The sequence below is a fragment of the Vicugna pacos genome, chromosome 3, assembly GCF_048564905.1.
Source record: "Vicugna pacos chromosome 3, VicPac4, whole genome shotgun sequence".
NCBI classification, from domain to species: Eukaryota; Metazoa; Chordata; class Mammalia; order Artiodactyla; family Camelidae; genus Vicugna; species Vicugna pacos.
The window spans coordinates 50,168,583-50,188,301 of NC_132989.1; the positions used below are offsets into that span (position 1 = coordinate 50,168,583).

Consider the following 19,719-nt stretch of genomic DNA (forward strand, 5'->3'; position numbering starts at 1 on the left):
GGCACAGATTTGATCTGGTAGAGATTCATGATGAGGAAGCTATTTTTCTCAAATCCTAAATACGTCTTTTATTTTGTCTTTGTCAGTTTCTTTTAGAAAAAAATCAAAAATAAATAGGCCTGATTACAGTTTATTAAGAGCAGATGGATAATGTTCCCATTAGGAAGTGGATCAAATGGACGTAATTTTTTTCTCCCTTTTTATGTCCATCATCTGCAATGGATACTAGAACAGGCAGATACGTATATTCATAATGTGCACATTGAAAAAACAAACATTCCTAGACTATAGGTTCAAAATCAAAAAGAAGGGATTTTATTTTCCTTCCAGGGACAATAGACAAACGACAAAGCAATCTTCACAGTTCTTAATGAGATCCCAAGGTAATTGTGATGGTCTCAAAAGTGAAACAGTTGAATACCTGAATTTATATTAAATGTTTTTCCTAGAATCTTCTAGTTGTTTTTAACAAAGTGTTGCATACAGAACACTGGACAACACAGAAATAATGCATTTTTGCATTCTTGGGAACATCAAGATTTATTATCAGGCGTTCAGCACTGATTAATGGTATCACAGTGAATACCAAAAGGGAACAAGGAGAGATTTGTCACTTATTATAAAATGTAGCCACATTTGTTTTAGTTTCTCACTGAGCGTCCAAGGAACCAAAGTCATTATTTTATGAATGAAATATCGAATGCCAGATATTAATAACAGGGCATCTAGAGCTCCCCAGTTCCCCTGGATTATCATCTATGCATACAATTTTGGAAGGGAATTGAATGAACTGTTTAGGGCTTTGGAATACTTGAGAGTGATAGCACTGCCTAGGGCAATACACTGGCCCCTTTAGGCGACAAGGTAATTGTGTAACTGGCAAATTCCCTCAGCTCTAACCTGAATTCCTCTCAATCCCAGAATTATTTTGCTCCTGCCTTCAATGAGCCAAAGGATAGTTTTGTTATGAGTGTATATTAATTTCGGTCTTCTGTATGACTCATTTTTGGTGCATTAAATCCTATACCTAGATTTCATCAATTAATTATATCTACCAGAGTGTTTCACTCTCTGATTCAAGGACATAAACTTCAATCGGTCACCACTAACTGCAGGTTACAGACACTGCTAACAGCTAAACGTAAGGAGGATGGTTGCATGCCCTTATTCAACAGCTGGTACTAACACAGGTTTTCCTTTTAAGTGTCTGATGTACGTTGCTTTCTTAGACAAGAACTTGAAATGAAATGCAACTTTGTGGGGTTAAACGATAGAGCTGTGCTTCTAGACCACATACCATAAACTGTTTTTTAAATTAAGTTTTGAAAGTGTTCCTGTTTGACTTCATAGATGTTTGAGTTGACGTTTCAAAATGTTTATTTTTCTAGCCCTACTAAGGGTAAGTTTTCACAGCCTTGCATAAACTTACTTAGTAACTTTGTTTCTGTAAATATAACAGAAAGTCACATGGCTAAATTCCCACTTTTCGTGCTAAAATCTTTAAACCAAATCACACACAACGAAGTAGTTTAAAAAAATAGCCTTATCAGCCACATATAATGACACAAAAAGAATTATTCAGAGTTTTCAATTACTTGTGGTACAATATAATTATTCAGCATGTCTTTGGAAATAATCAGCAAGGAAATGAAATGATCACCTATTTTTCAGAACGAGCGAATTCTCTATAGGGCATCACGACACTGAGTATTGGTTGCTACAAACACTGGGACCCTGGTAATTTCCATGATCTCAGTAGTCGTATTAAATGTCCCCCAGCAACTAAGAAAAGCTACTACTCTTTGATGGTAAGGAGATCTCTGAGTTTGTGATAGTACTTTGTGACAGAAACTGACATTCACCTTGAGTCTCTAAAATTTTGCTGCTCTACCCCCCATCTAGTCCTAGAAAATTGCCCATCCTAGGTTGAATCTGTTGCTGCCAGCTTTGTACTCAGGAGTAACTGAGATAGATGTACTTAACCATCTTCACTCCATTCATCTGAATATATTTGACAATGGGATGTGACCCAATGTTTGAATTTGTCTTTACTTTCTTTCTTTTACTTCTTTTATACATAGAGAAGTACACTGACCTTTCTGTTTCATGTGTATTATTGCTGCACACATGCACGTGTGTGTGCACACACACAGTTTTACCATGCTGCTAATCTCAGACAATAGAGAGTGCTATGTGCAAGAATATAAACCAGCCCAGCTATCTGCCCAGCCAACTTCCTATTCTGCAGGGCCCATCCCCTTCGCTGTGAATTTGTTAAGAGGCCGGTAGGATGGTAAAAAGGGCACTTCATTCACTTGCTCTTGTTTATCACTAATTCAGTGATGAAAGGGAGGCTCCATAAGAGAGTCATGGTTACTTAGTAGAATAGATGAGAGTCCATATGGCAGAACATGAAGGGCACCATAATTTGGGGAGGAACTAATGCCTGCTGAAGATAACTCACAGAGGATCAGGGCAAGAGGGAGCCTTAAATTTAATCTGGTCAAACCCACCATCTGAGAGTTCAATTCCTTCTGGAACTCCCTGTCAATAGTTGTTTACCATCTTCTTAAAAATCTCCCATAAATTTGTGGGGGCTGAAATTGAAATACAGTGGGTTTAAGATTAATAAGAGATATAGGAGTTGAGGTGATAAATTCTACGGGAAAAGGAAAAAAGAGAAAAGGTAATCTAAGGTGGAAAGACCGAGTTCACTAGCTCCTGAGGGAGGCCTTCTTCTCTGAAGTCTAGTTGTTAGTTCAATTTGATACAAATTCGATCTCCTTGTTACTTCATTCTACACACATTGCCAAATACCTAGTATTTTCTAGGATTTGGGGATACAGAAACAATCAATACATGGTTTCTTTCCCCTTTAAGGAGCTTAGACTCTGACTGAGACAAATGCTGCATAAAAAATCATCTTGCAATGGGAGTGATAAGTGCCGAAACAAAGTGCTTACTCTTACAGGAGTAAGACAAAGGGAATTCCCAGCTAGGATGATTACACAGAGGAAATGAATCTATGAGCCGGAATATTTGAGGAGAATTTGCTAGTGGACAAAACAGAGGGATCAGGTAGGTGAGAAGCTGATGGAATTTCAAGCAGTGTGACCAGAGGCAAAAAGTCTATGACATGATTAGTGAATAGAAGTCAGAAGCCTGATGCGGCTATAGCTTCAGATGTATGGGGGAAGGTGGGGGAGGGTGCTGCGAAGGGAGCAGAAGCGCCATTCAAAGGGTATAGTACCCTAGGGAAATTCAGCTTGAGCAAGCCAACAATGTGCTTCCTGCTGTCGGGATCTGGGCTAAATAAGCAGCAGAAGACAGTTACTTGGACCAAAGCATTCACAGTAGACAGTGTAGTATGTTAGTTACCTAGAACAGTGATCGGTCCTATAATTGAAAAAATAGGAAATCAAGGAAAATGTACACAATATCTTAAATATTTCATTTTATACAAAAAAACACATATAATCACTATCTAATATTTTTGATGCAAGACAAGGTCTTTTCTTAACAAATGTATGGATCTGATTGTAATTCCCCATTTTCCTTCTTTCATCTGACATGTTATATAAATCATAATAACCAATTTCTACTTAGTGTCGTTTAAGTGAGAATTTTTAAATGTTATCAAAAAACTCTGTATTTTAACAACATTTCCTCCAATTGTTTATATTTGGCTTGCTCACACCTAATTTGACAGCAAACACAGCATTTTTAGTAAGTCACCTTTATCAAGCCTTTCCAGAGCATTCTAATTAGTTATCATGGAAACAACTCTCTTTTCACACTCACACTACATTAACTCACAGATCATCAAGTAAATTATGTAATTATAATAATAATTAACACAATTGGTTTGGGAATACACTGTGGTAAGCATATAAACCAACTAGTAGTAGAACTATACAAACATACCAGAGAAGTCGAGCAGCTTAGTAGTCTGTCAGCCCTGCATGTTCAGTAGGTCCGGGACAGAGGATAGCACGGTCTGTGGCCAGAATGGAGAGTGTTAGCTATTCTTCTGTCGGTTAAGTGCACAAGGAAGAATGTAGAATCTGCCTTGAAAACCATTTTCTTATCTCCCCACCGTACATAGTTAGACATTTCAAAGCCTGGACCAGCCTTTTCAATCATGTATTCACATTACGTTTCTATCAGCAGAAACAGTAATTTCAAAGCTTTGAGGCTCTAGAGATTTTTCAGACATCCTAGAAATGCAGCATTAGATCCCTAACATACAAGAAATGACATCTGGGTTCAGGTTAGAGGACTTGTTGTCCAAAGGAGTTCCATGTCAAGGAAACTAACTCTCAGTTTTAAAAAAAATAAAAAAATAAAAATAAAAAGTAAATTTCAAAGGATTTATGTAGGATGCAAGGCAGGCAATCAGATTTCGAGTGAGGCAGAGACACCCAGGGAAAAGCCACTATCGCAGTACATAAAGGCTTCTCCTCGTTCCTGTGCCAAACTACCTTTGAAGCCAAATTTATACCCCAGAAGATCACAGACTGATAAAGAAGGTATAAGTATTAACACCTTAGACTTGATAAAGGCCACAAAGTTCACATGTGTTCCAAATCCAACCCCAACCACAATGACAATTCTTCACAATCTTAGAGTGTACACCAGTGGAAGACTTTTGTGGCAAATGTAACTTCATTATCCCCACAAATATTTTCACTAGGTAGGGGATAACAAATCCAAAATCCATAAAGAAGTTTTATGACTTGCACACTGGCACACACCAGCCTCAAAATAATTTGAATAAAAATAACTCATATTTCAGATTCTTTACGATCCACAATGTAACTCTTGAAGCTTTGTTTCTTTCCGAGTTATTATGGAAAGCATCACAACATATTGTTATAAAATAGACTAAGATTTTTTACTATTCTGTGAGAAGATACTGTGCATTTAAAACTAAACTCAACTATTTTTAAAGAGTAATAAAGGATAAAGCAAATTATATATGCACATATATTAAAATATATAATGTATAAAACAGGTATTTTTATGCTTCCCTGTAAGGAATGCAAGAAAACTTAGGTCAGCGAGTTTGTTGTGTATAGAACTTGATTACATCAAAATAGCATTTTTTTTTTTTAAATCATTTTAAGTTACCGGATAAATTAATAGTAATTTTTTCACAAAGAAGTGTAGCTGAATTTTAAGGAAAAAACTTAATCTGCCTTGCTATGCACTGCAATCATTTAGTGAGTGTTCCTGTTTCTTCATGAATATGATGCCCTGATGTAACATTACATATTTAACCTACCACAACATCTGAAAGCAACAATAATCTATTAAAGAAATAGGGAAACTATGTATTTGGGTAAACACATTTCATTTGAGGGATCCTATGTTTGTATTTTCATCAGGCAACAGGGTAAATATGTATCTAACATATTTTCTTTACAGCATACATGATTCTCTTACTGAAAACCTTTAAATAGGAAAGGATACGATTTTGATTTAGTAAGTTTAAGTTATAAAGTAATTATAAACTCACTAACATGGATTTTCCATATTCTGGAATTGGATAAGGGGCAGTGTATCAGAGAAAATAATTAAATTTCACATGCTGAGCCAAAAGTGTCACTAATTTTGGTTAAAAAAATTTTGCCATGATTTTGGGAATACTAATAAAGCATCTATTTCACCCCCATGAGTAGGAGTATTTTAATTTTAAAGAAGTAACTGTATTCCAACTTGTCAAATATGCACTGAAGCTGGGCTTAATGCCCTAAATGCATAGGCTAGCTGTGAGGTTCTTTTGGGCAGAGACTGTTTTTCCATTTAGGCAATCCCTGAGCCTAGCTCACTTTAGATAGCTGATAGCACAGACCAATATGCTGGGCACACCTCATCTGGAAGTTAATGAATATTAGCTTTTCCCTATCAAAGGAAGAAAATCTTTCAAAGTAAGCAGTTAATATTTCTGTCCATCACAGATACCTGGAAATTTTAGCAAACACTTTGTGGTAGCTTCTAAGAGTATCTTTTCCCAGCAACAGAAATTTTAGGTGGTAAAAGGAATTCTAATCATGGGAACTATCTCAGCAAAGTGAGCAAATTAGTTGGAAGGAGCACAGGATCCCCGCTGGGATGAGGTAGCAGATAAGGTAGGTGAGCTCAGGTAGGTAGTTCCCGTAGGAAGGTAGGAAAGGCCAAGACTGCTGCCCCTGATTGTAACGTTTAGACCTTTTCCTGGTTTTCGAGCATCACAGTGTCACAACAAAGCACTACTGTAAAGATGACTCTCCTAATAGTATGTAAGGTCTCTAAGCAGATGCAAGGTAAAAATACACTAGGCACGGGAGTGGGGAGTTGAAGGAAAAGTGTATGTCTAAGAAAAACGATATTCTCAGGGTGTTGTAGCAAAGGGAAAAAGAATTTTAATGACAAAACAGCAAATGAAGCCAAAAGTTCACAGAGTGAAAAGGAAGAAAAAGTTGCTGAATTTGGCAGTTAGGATCCTCTCAGTGAATTAAGGAAAGGGTTTCAGTAGACTTAAGATAGCAAAGCTAAAAAACACAGTGGTTTAAAGTTAGAGTACATAATTATGAAGAGACAATGGTTGTTAATTCTGAATCCAAAATATTGGCAAAGGTGAAAGGGGGAAGGGGAGGCCTTTGGACATTTGCAATTGCAGGGAAGAAAAGTTTGGAAGTAGAAAGACTGAAGATAATGTAGATCAAGAAAAGAATGAGTGAACAGGGTCTTTGAGGAGCAAATGGATTATCACTGGCCCTAAAAGGACAGGGCATATTTTCCTCAAACAGGAAAGGAAGCAAGGAAGAAAGACGGATATCAACAAAGACACTTGCGAGTAGTGAAGAGGGTAGGTGGGCAAAGCTTTTACTGAAGTGGTGGCCTCTACTGTTCTTGTCAAACAGTGGGTAAGATTATTTGACAAGACTGGGACTGGTACAATGAGATTAAAGGATTGAAGCAATAGAAATTGAGAAAAACTGTTACTAGGAAATACATGAATAAAAAGTCCTGCTATTCACAGTACATTAAAAAGTAAATTAGAGGTTGCAGCAAGTCAAATCATCCCATTTAGTCACTATAGATATTTGATAGCCTGGGAGCGTAAAGATGGATAAACTGGCCAGGAGATTGTTCCAGACATAGCAGATCTGGCTATAGGTTAAAGGTTTAAGACAATCTAGGGTGTAAAGACTGTATAAAGGTGACTGAGGAAAATTCTAACCTGGGCCAGGATTTAACTGCAGGCAGAATGAACAGTGACGGAGGGAAACAAGGAGCAAGGCCATTAGAGGTCTCTGTAGGGCAGAACCCAGTCAATGAGTGTAGGAGAGGATCTGAAATAGCGTGCAGCAATATTACAAGGTAAAGGCATGGCAGCCTTCTCTTCCTAATCATCTCCCCAGAGTCTCATAAACTTTTAAAAAAATAGATGAAATAATACAATAACTTGTACTGAAAGATAAACAATTGCTTGCCACCATAGGAAGTCTCATTGTTCGCTCTTAGAGCATATGTAAGGAGACCTAACCTCACTAAAAAGAGAGATATATCTGCTACTACATTCCGAACAGCAGCAAGTGATTCACAGGCAACATCAAAATTAACTATATGTTAAAGGCAAGATTAATAAACTCACTTCTCTCCTGATCTAATCTGCTCACTGAGCATAAACCAGGCAGCTTTGAAACACTAATTTTCTTAGAACTCTAGAATGCTATTTTAATAAGGTAAGTTTATATTAATACAGTAAAATTACTGAATGCCTACTATGTGTGGACACACAATACTAGAAAATTCAAACACACCTTATTCCACAAAGCTCCTTTCCCACATGCATCTCTTGGAAGACACTTGAAGACTGATCGAGGGAAAACGAAACAGGAGGAAGGGGATCAACAAAGTGCAGCTGTGACAAAGAGGTAAATTAAAGATTAGCAGTTAGGGATATAGTACATATAAGGGAAAAGGAGCTATAAGTAAAGAAAATACATCCAAAGCAGAAATCCAGTTGTAAAAAAAAAAAAAAGAGACAGAGAGAGAGAGAGTAGGGAATAAAATATTCAAGCCACGTTTTAACCATGAATTGAGAGGAGAACCGTAAACTGAGCACAAAAGAACACTGTCAGCTTCAATGATAAAGGGGTTACAGGTAAACAGGATAATAAGCTAACTACACTGGTTTAAGAGGACATGATTGTTAGTATCCAATCTGAAGAAAGTAATTGTCTGTACTCCAAGTATAATTTATATTACGTTTATTGAATATATAATCAGTATTCATGGTGCTAGAGCATTTGTGGATAAGAGAGGTAAATGAGCTGGAGGAAAATTATATTGCATTTTATATACATATGACAAATAGGTAAGTAAAGAATTAATCAGTGGAATGTATATTCCCATAAGTCATTTCTGTATTAGTCGTGATGTTTTTGCTTGCAATGGAAAGAAAGCAAACTCAGTTCATTAAAGCAAAAAAAAAAAAAAAGTGGAGACGGCATTAATTTGCTATTTTCTATGACTAAAACTTTCAGAAGAAATGTTAGTTTCAGGTACAGTTGAACCCAGAGGCTCAAACAATATGATCAGTAGTCCATCATTTTCCATCTCTTGGCTCAGCTTTGCTTTGAGATAGCTATAATTTAAGCATAACCTCTCTATACTTTGAGTACTGACATTTCCAACTTTGTATTATCCTAACAGAAAGCATTCCACAAAAGAGAATAAATAAATAAAAAGAGTTTCTTCATTTCATGCCAAAGTTCTTCCTGGAACTGAATCTTGGGCATCTACTTCATGTACCAATCCCTAAACTGCAACTAGGAACAAAAAAATCTGCATGAGCCACTCCCAGCTCCCTAGGTTAGAATGGAATTAGCTCAACCAAACTGAATGGACTAAATAAAGAGAAGAAGGTAGTTCCCAAAAGAAAAACTGGGTCACTGTTTTCAGAGTCACATTCTAAATTAGTGTTTCTCAAGATAGGTTGGAGGGGAAAGAAGTGTATCATAATCTGGGGGATCAGAGGAACAATTTCATGACAACAAATAAGGAACATGGACAAAAGGGGAAGCATGGATTGAATGAAACTAAGAACTACTTGAGATACCATTAAGTATGCCTAAATTTCTCTCAACAGTGGTATCTCAAGTCCATTTACCATAAAATAAATTCCAGGCTTAAGATATTCAGAACCAAATTAAACTACAGATTTTAATAAAGCTCTATTGCATTGTGTTACAGAAGACTCTATAGCACGTAAGAATCACATTGTTTATACATTAATTTACTTAAGATATAATTGCATGTCATATATTGTTTACAAAATGTATTAAATAAATGTAGAATAAACATGTTTTCCCACTGAAATTGTACCTCAAGCGCTGACATTACTCATCCCCCGCCTTGATGCTGATATATGTTACATTGACAACCTACTACAATTCCTCGTCTTCTCTTACCTCAGATATAAAAGATAAATTTTCCCTGCTGATTCTGGGAAAATATCTTCCTTAACCTAATTCATCTTTCCAAATGATGTCACCACTTATTTTTAATATTAATACTGCCATGTGTTCAATCACTCTCCTTTCCTCCTTCTGAGGGGGACTGAATACTCAAGTGCTTCTGGATCAAAGCTTATGTGCCATGGGAAAACTCACACAACCTGGCTGTTGTGATTTTCCTGGCTTTATTTGTCCACTTTTCAATACGAACATTGTCGCCAGTGACATTGCTTACTCACGTGGTACAGACGAGTGTGAAATGAAGCCAATCCTGATCTGCTGTAACCGGTTCAATCTCCTTGTGGGAATTGCTAGCCTGTGAAGATATCTCCATCGTTATCCATTTGCATCTTTTTTCTAAAGACTTACATATTCAATGAATAGAGTGTGGCTTGCACTAATTAACTTGTTATTTTATAATTATTCTTACTCTTTTTTTTTTTGGATCTATGTTTTGTTCCTACGAAACTTTAGGCTCTTCAAGATCAAGCTTTATTTCACTTGTGTTTCTATCAGCACCTAAGAGTTTTCCATTCTTAATGTAAAGTAAATAAATTATTTTAAAATAAAAAAAGAAAATGTACTAAACCATGCCTTTATAAGACTTTGGCCTATTTATGAAGATAAATCACAATTCAACTTAAGAATATTAAAAACCAACAGTCTTCACCATAACATCACATATAAAGTCAAAGTACATTGCAATGCAGTGAGAAAAAGGTATGAAAGATTGTATAAATGTCATCCCACATGTCAAAAAAGTGGAGCATGCAATTACATGTAAAAGTTAACTTTAAGTTTTCTATATTCCATTCTAGAACACTAAATGATTTTTAAAATCATTTAAATTATGGTTATGAAAAAGGTGCAGAGTAAACTTTAAAAAAATGTTTGAGGAAGCATGAATACTTGGGAATTTTAACACTGTTCTTTTGTGTTCTGATTCAGCCATTATTTTGGTATTTATTTGAACATTTGACTAGGGTCTTTTTCCGAGGCTGGTTTAACTTCATCAATGAAACCATCAGAAAAAGAAGTACATTAACTTTTAATAAGCTTAGATGTTATAAAGTCATATATGTACTTCACGTTTCATTTTGGAATTCTTATTTCTCTAGCCTTTTCTGTCAGGTAATCTCCAGCCTCATTTTTTCCAAGCCAGGCTTTTTCCAATCATATATACATTGTTAAATTTTGGTCATTAATATATTTGCCATAGTTATTTCCTGTTGACTTGCTTCTAGCTTCCGTTGGCTACTTTTCTAATTTTTCATGATCTGTTCAATTTGACACATCTGTCATCCTAGTGGTTAACAATGATGAACATCTTGATTTGCATGCACCAAATTTCATCTCAAAACTCACTGATTTTTTTTAAATTGAAAAGAATCAAGCATATCAAAGATTATCCCTACTTGTTGGTTTCCTTTTTTTTATTCAAATAGAGTTGATTACAATGTTGTATTAGTTTCAATTGTATAGCAAAGTGATTGAGTTATATATATATATATATATATTCTTTTATATGTAATATATAATATATATATTCTTTTTCAGATTCTTTTCCATTATTAGTACAAAATATTGAATACAGTTCTCTGTGCTATAGATTAGGTCCTTGTTGATTATTTATTATATATATAGCAGTGTGCATATGTTAATCCCAAACTCCTATATTATTCTTCCCCTGACCTTTCCCCTTTGATAATCATAAGTTTGTTTTCTGGGTCTGTGAATCTGTTTCTGTTTTGTAAGTAAGTTCATTTGTATCATTTTTATAGTTCATTTGTATCACTGTTATAGATTTCAGATATAAATATCATATACTTGGCTTTCTCTGTCTGACTTTACTTAATATGATAATCTCTAGATCCATTCATATTGCTGCAAATGGCATGGCATTTCATTATTTTTATGATTAATATTGCATTGTATATATGTACCACATCTTATTTATCCATTCATCTGCCCATGGACATTTAGGTTCTTTCCATGTCTTGACTATTGTAAATAGTCCTGCTATGTAGATTGGGATGCATGTATCTTTTCAAGTTAGAGTTTTCTCCGGATATATGACCAGAAGTGGGATTGCTGGATCATGTCGTAACACTATTTTTAGTTTTTTAAGGAACCTCCACACTGTTTCCATAGTGATTGCATCAATCTACATTCCCACCAATAGTGTAGGAAGATTCCTTTTTCTCCACATCTTTTATCCAGCATTTACTATTTGTGGACTTTTTAATGATGGTCATTCTGACTGGTGTGAGGTGACACCTTATTGTAGTTTTGATTTGCATTTCTCTAATAGTTAGCAATGCTGAACAACTTTTCACGTGTCTGCTGGCCATCTGTATATCTTCTTTGGAGGAATGTCTATTTATGTCTTCTGTGACTTTTTCATTTGCTTGTTTCCTTTTTTGAGATTAAGCTGTATGAGCTGTTTGTGTACTCTGGAAATTAATCCCATGTTGGCTGCAAGTGGGGTGTTAGTCCCCACTACTACCATGTTACTGTCAATTTCTCCCTTTATGTCTGTTAACATTTGCCTTATATATTGAAGTGCTCCTATGTTGGGTGCATATATATTTATATCTTCCTGGATTGATCCCATGATTGTTATTTAGTGTTCTTCTTTGTCTCTTTTAACAGTCTTTATTTTAAAGTCTAATTTGTCTGGTGTAAGTACTGTTACTCCAGCTTTCTTTTGATTTCCATTTGCATGGAGTACCTTTTTCTTGTTTTTGCATTTAGCCAGTTTACCTCTTTTGGTTGGAACACTTAATCCATTTACATTTAAGGTAGTTATCGATATGTATATTCTTATTGCCGTTTGGTTAATTGTTTTGGATTTGTTTTTGTAGGTCTTTTTTCCCCTTTCTTCTTCTGTTCTCTTGGGATATCATGACTACCTTTAGTGTTATGTTCGGATTCCTTTTTCTTGAGTATATATTTATTATAGATTTTTGGTTCACAGTTACCATGAGGTTTTAATATAGCAGTCTCTCTCTCTCTCTCTACACACACACACACATATACACACATAATTAAATTGCTGATCTCTTAATTTCAAATGCATTTTAAACACCTTGCATTAGTACTCTCCTCCCCTCATGATTACTGGTTCTGATATCGTATTTTACATCTAATTTTTTTGTGTATCCCTTAACTGCTTATTGAGGATACACACTGTACTACCTTTGTCTTTTAATCTCCCTACTAGTTTGTGTGTGGATGATTTCCTACATTTACTGTATGTTTGCCTTTACCAATGAGATTTTCCATTTTTTAATTTTCTTCTTTCTACTTGTGGCCTTTTCTTTTCTGTATAGAGCAGTTCCTTTAGCATTTGTTGTAAAGCTGGTTTGGTGGTATGAATAACCCTACTTTTGAGGTTGAGATAGCATGAGTTCTTTATGTGGTTTTCTAGTTATAAGCAAACCCACGCACACTATGGAGACTGACACCTGATAAGGTATATTGACTATTTTTTTTAATTATTCAAGATACTACTCATTCATAAGAGAAAAAAATGGTGTCACCGTCTATACCCAATGGAAGGGATTACATTGACCATTCCAGTATTTCTGCTACATTTTAATTTTATTCTAATTCATCTATGCTTACAAGATTGTTTGTCCTTTTACAAACAAATTTTCCCTTGGACAATTTTGAAAGGCTTCACTATCCTCAAATAAATCCTTCAGGATCATTCCTTAATGGCTGTGCAGCAATATTTACCTTGTCTCAGGCCTCCCAAGTGTCATTCACCAGACCCCTCTGATCTGACTACAGCCAATAATAAATGCACATCACCTATTTCCTCCCTATCCTTGAGAATGTCTGTTGCTGGGCCTTGTTTAGTTGTCCTTCACAGATACATGCATTAAGACAAAGGACAGTAAGTCTTCTTCTAGAAAACTGACTCTTATCCCTCTAATCATGCAACAGTACTCTCTATCTTCTTAATCAAACATTCTGAACCCAGTTTAACATTTTCTTGATACTCGGAGTCATCAAAAGAAAGCTATTCAGTAGAGCATAACATAGCTGTAGGAGTGTATATTCTGCTTTTGCCTTGTTTAACTGTGTGACCTCATGCAAATGGCTTAACCTCCCTGGCCCTCTGTTACATCATTTATAAAATGGGAGAAACAGCAATAGGTACCTCGTAAATTTATCATAAATATCAGGTATGAACATTCACATCCAGCAAAATTCTACAACATATAAACTATTCAGAAAGTTACAGACATTACAATGACTACCACTTTCATCGCCATCACTGTTATCATAATCATCACTTTTATTGCTATCATCAACACCATCACTGTCCTGAGTTGTGCAGTGTTGCCCCCAGGATAGCAGAGGTTTATCAGCCTGTATCCTCCCTCACCTGCGGACTGTCAGTGTCCTTTCAGCTCACCTGCATATATCTCTTTATCTCCCCTTCCACCTTCTTTTAAAATATTTTGAGACAGTAGACAAGGTAATCAGAAAACAACCTGTTCAATTTCTAATAATCCAATAATAGAAACTTAAACAATTTATGTAAGAGGACCTAAGATGCTTTCCCATGAATACAGTTCATGAGCTTTAGTACATGAACATATACGTTGGCAACCCAAAGGCCTTATTTTTTCACTTCTTGGTTCTGCATTATGATCCACACGGAGGAGATGCTAAGGTCATTTATCTCCCTGATAAGTAAGGGAATAATTGCTTGTCTGCTTTAGTTCACACTCTGCTCAAAATATGGTACATCAAACCTCTTCTGCAATCCTAATTGTATTCCATCTGTTAGACAGTTAGGTAAGTGGGGACACCAGGCAGATAAGGTGAAGGAGAGGAAGGATGGTCCAGAAGATGGTGATATGCCTGGCTGCGGCATAAGGGGCTTTACTTCCACTAAATGAGTGCCAGCTGGGACCGGAGAGCCGGGACTACGCAATAGAGACAAGGACCTAACAGGACATGACCCAGTGCTCATTGTAATATAATTAGGACTTCTACTTAGGACCCCCACCTCGTGGTCTTTTCTATGTGCATCATGGGTAAGGACATGCGCAAAAGGGGATGGACATGACTAAGCACTCCAGGGGCAAGGCTGTCAATCAATCAAGAGATCACCACTAAGTGAGAGTATGAGACAGAAGGGACAAACAAAGACCAGGGCTGCCAACCTCTCTTGGATCAGCCCACCTTCTGCTCTTGGAGGTGTACTTTCACTTTGCTAATAAAATCTTTAAAAGCTTAGCTATACAGCACTTTTGTCTCCCACTTGAATTCTTCTCTTTCAAGTGAGACAAGAACCAAGGCCTTCCACTTTTGGCGTAGCATATCCATGCACAAAAAGGCATTACTAAATAGAAAAAAGAAACTTCTAAAAAATGAAATTTAGCTCTTATATTGGGATTGTCTTAAGCAGAACGGTTGCTCTAGTTAATTCATATTAACCCATCTGGATCAACAAAGAAGTCTTTGGTTCTCTTGAATCAAGCAGACAAAGGATAAGACCATGGAGAACCAAACTCAGAGAGTGACTCAAAATTCTAAAATGCTGAAAGGAATCCTTAAGAAACATCAGTATCAGGAGTCTCCAGGCTGTTTTAACATCAATTCTTGAACGCGTTTTCCTTTTATGTCTTTGAACAGGCTCTAATCTCTCAGGTATCACTAATTCCCACATACGTATCACACACAGAAACTAATAAGAGCATCCATAATAGAGAAACATCTTACAAACAAAATAGAAAGTGCCTTGTTTTAACTACTCATAAATTTCCCTCCAAAGTAAGCAAACAGACAATAACTTTAGGTAGCATCTCATGAAGTTTTACATGCATTTGGGGATAACAAGAAGAAGGCCTTTTACAAAATAGTTTGTACATTTCTTTTCTTTTTTTTTTGCCTTTTAAATACTCAGTGCAATTCTACTTAGTGTATGTCATAACGTATAACCCTGGCAGCTGGTTAATGCCTGCAAAGTCTCTTTAGAGCCACAAATTAAGAAGAAAAAAAAATCTTATGTATTCAAAGGGATGAAACAATTTTTCAATGAAATACAGGAATTAAAGTCTTGCTGGCATTCATTAAATAAAATGTCATTTCAAAAATGATATATTATTACTGATCTGTGTATACTATGGGTGTTACTTATGCCAGGATATTGAAGATCTAAACTGTTTTTTCCCTCTTGCGTTGCTAGCAATCACTTCACCATGCTTGTTTCTGTATGCCAAAAGAACTGTGCTAGATTTCTTAGCTTTGTCAGAGCTGTCTTGAAACAAACTCACTTTGCCTTTTAATGTTACTCCAAACAATGCAGTAGGTCAAACATATAAAGCATATATATCCAGAGAAAAAATATGAGATTAGGTGGGTATTATATAACCAGTTATATAGAGGGGCAGCTGCGTTTGTGAATGCTTTGAGCTTTTTCCCTGTATTGTCCAGTGTGGGAGGGAATGTTAACATAAATATTCTAGGAATAATACATCAAATATAGGAAAAACTGAGAAAAATACCCAAATTTATACTGTAATATTTTGGGAGCACAGAGGAATAAAAATGTGCATGTGTAGTAGGTGAAACAGAACCAAATCCTCACCTTTCCTTGAAAATTCAATAAATAATGTCTTAAACTGAAATGCGATATACAGTTGTTCTTTAAAGATATGGAGGCAGATACCAAAGGAATCAGCTTGAATCATTTCAAACTGAAGAGGAGGGACTATGTGAGAATGTGAATTAATGGTCAGTGATGGTTTGACAAAGGAAACGCTAGATGATCTAATTTTTTCTTGCATCTATAAATAATTTAAAAAAGCACCACTCTACAGTAAGTCAGTAAGTTGGCAAATTCAAATCACCAATATAAGTATGTGTTTTGCAGGCAAACAACTTCTCAACTGTGTTCATAAAACCCATAGTTAAAACTTCTTTGCAAGTGAAATATAGTATTTCTTGCTTAACTTGGCTAAATAAGAGACTTTTGGGGTCAAATTCAAAGTAGCAATTCAAACCACTCAGTTTTTTGTTGTTGTTGTTGCATTTCACACCGTAGGTATAATTTTACAAATGGTCAAACTCCCATTTGTCACTTAGATACTGGACAGGTGAACCAGTAGTCATGTATGGGCCATAAAAGTACAATCATGTATGAGTCACAATGAGAAACTGTGCATCTGTGGTTCATGTAATAGCCACCCTGGGCACACTGAGGACAGCATTAATGTAGGTACAAGACCAACCAGTACTGAATGAACATTCTTTTCTGTCTTTCCCTCAATTCAAATGTTTCACCAACATCCTCAGAGCATATGTTCTTCCAGTGTTCACCAAATATATTCTTTCTCATCTTCCATAAGGTCTATCCTCAACATTCACCCACTAGCTTTCTGCTCCCATTTAAGTGTTATCTCCACCACCTCCAACACTTCACCATCATTCATAATGTAAGAATCACATCTTTCACCAGACTTCGTCTATACACCTATAACCAGTTTGTTTTCACTTCTCAGAAACTCTTTAGACTTTTCCACTCTTTCAATTCCTTTTGTAAAAGCAAAGCCACTTCCTTTGAGCGAGAGGTTAGGGTCTAGAGGCTTTAGGACATGGGAGTTCTAAGTGAGAGCCCTGTGAACACAGCACATTCAGAATTGAGACAAAGTCTTTAGGAGACTGAAAGGAAAGAGGGAAGGTGAGAGAAAGAAGGTCTAAGTTGTAACTGTGACAATAAGGGGAGAGAGAAAAGCTGAAATATTTGTCAATGCTCTCTATGTTGGTTTCAGAATGGACTTTCATATCTACGTAAAAATGGCTATATTTTCCTGGCATCTTTTCTTTTATTAAGAATGTTAAGTCAGTGACCTGTATATTCATTGGCAGTCATGTGATTTCTATTTGTGAGGAAAGTTTTTGACCTTGCAAGACTTAGAATTTTATAATCTGAATTTATTGTGTCCTCTAGCAGGGAAAAGAACACATTGCCACAACAGACCTCTTGAGTCTCATTTTCAAACTAATGCATTCAATTTCTAACAAAGAGCAAAGGATAAACAATTAAACATTACATGTAACAGAACTCTTACCCACCTGCCAACAATTAAACCCAGTAATTAAAAATTGTTGGAGAATACACATAAGCACATCCTCAGCAGCAGTCATACCACGGTCAAAGAGAGGAAAAAAATCTTTCCCAGTAAGTTCCTTTCCTATTTCTCAGGCTGCTTTTCTTGACATTAAACAGACATGAGACTCTGTCAGCTATGTTTCACTTTTTTAAGAAGAGGGAAATCCCATTCCATATCCCCTGGGAGGACTATTATATACAGATGAATGTATTTTGTTATTTAGTTTAATAAATGTAGTGTTCAGAACAGATGTGAAAGCTTGAAATTGTCCAGAGAAAGGAACAGCTCAGGTGGCAATAATACAGCCTTCCCGCCTGCTGCGCTTTCTTCTTCGTCTTTGGAAGAGCTACATTCACAGGTGAAAAAGTATTACAGTATTTACAACCACTTTAGTCCTCACCACTGGACTGAAGCTGACAAACGGGGTGCTAATTAGTACCAGGAGTGGAGGTGGTGATGGTGGTTTTATGACACAGTCATCTGGCCAGTAAATTGGACAAAGAGAAACAGCACATTTACAGAAGCACTGCAAATCCAGCCATGCAACGGGAAGAGGTGACTCTGAGGGCTGGTTTAAAAAAAAAAAAAAAAAAGATGGATTTTCTCAAAACCAGCCTATTTGGCCTTCCCACGGCTAAGCTCTTCTGTGGATTTTCTCATGCACTAGCTACTCATATCACCATAATCCAAAAGGTTTTATTTAGAGTACACCTGTGAACAACGGTATGCATGGGATAGAGAAAAGATGTTATTTGGTCAGAATAAATATTTGTCCTCTGAGATTACAGTTTATAAAACAACAAGTCTCAATGTAAACAATAGTCCAGTTTTGCAAGCTAAGAAGCAGTAAAACAGTAAAATCCAATCAACTAATTATTTTTGAGTATCATTAATAAAATCCATTACACAATTCATTTTTGTAGACATGTTATAATGCTTTACTTAGTTAAACTAAAACAAATCTACAGTTTACAAATGTGGCCAGTACGTTTACATTGTCTTCATTGATCTGGGCTCTCTAGTAGCTGCGATAAAAAGAAAGTATAATAGGGGAAAATGAATTCATTATTAGGAAAGTTGCATTCAGACTCCAGGAGCAAGTTACTGTGGTTAAGAACAAGAACTTTCAAATGGATTCGAGGCCAAATTCAGACACCTGTTGTGCCTGAGCCTCACTTTCTCCATCATAATATCTACTTTTGGGGGTTGCTGTGAGGATTAAATGAGATAATATATAAACCAATCAGCAGAGCTCCTGATGCATTACAATTTTTCATTAAATGATAGAAATTTTAATGGCTGTAAGAAAGACATAACACTTTCTCCATTATTTAATCTTTCGATTGTAAAGTTTGAAGTTTATCCCTGGTTGTTCGAGGATGAAACATGATATTAAACATGATAAACTATGCAAAATCATTTAAAAATTATTAAAAAGCTACTTATATGCTACTGCTAAAGAACATGTGTCTTTTTTTTTTCTGTTAAAAAAAAAGCTTTTCAAGACAAGCTTTCCAAAAATAATTTTTATTGTCACTCTCATTCACTTCACACACATTTAATTCTCCCAAACCATCTTTCACAAAGGGCAAGATGTTTTTCCAGAGTAACCTATATGAATCCTGACACCAGAAAATATAAGTGCAAAGTGGCTTATTGTATTGTGAGAAGCAGGATAGTGATGATTTTAATAAATCTGTTCAGCTCATGAATATAAACTGATGAACATATCAAATTCAATGCTTAAAACTACATCTCCAGGAGGTACTGCAATGTGAAGTAACAAAGGGAACAGAGTGGGGAACTCAGTTCTCAGTGTGTATGTTTCTACATGCTCCAAAAAGTACTAGATGGTCACAGTAGGTATTAAAAAGGAAAAAAAAAAACTACTATAATAAAACATGTCACACATTTCTATCAGGCCAGAAGCAGAGTAACCGAGTAAAAACTGGGTAGATTTGGGGAATGTACTCATTCAGTAGATATTAACATCCAAACATCCAGGCAATGTGCACAAAGACACTGGAGTTCCAGAGGAAATAGTGAGCTAAATAAATATAACTGGATACAGAGTTGTG

At 36.0% G+C, this 19,719-nt stretch overlaps 1 long non-coding RNA gene across 3 annotated transcripts in view; it reads right to left on the minus strand.

Annotated features, from left to right (window-relative positions):
- The window catches only part of LOC140695602 (uncharacterized), a 280,415-nt gene that overhangs the window by 133,627 nt on the left and 127,069 nt on the right, over positions 1 to 19,719 (minus strand). For all 3 annotated transcript variants that reach the window (XR_012071271.1, XR_012071268.1, XR_012071266.1), the window contains exons 2-4: positions 9,746 to 9,822; positions 7,809 to 7,909; positions 3,925 to 3,997 (exon numbers count right to left, since the gene is read on the minus strand). This is a non-coding gene — a long non-coding RNA (uncharacterized lncRNA). The remainder of the gene's footprint in view (positions 1 to 3,924; positions 3,998 to 7,808; positions 7,910 to 9,745; positions 9,823 to 19,719) is intronic.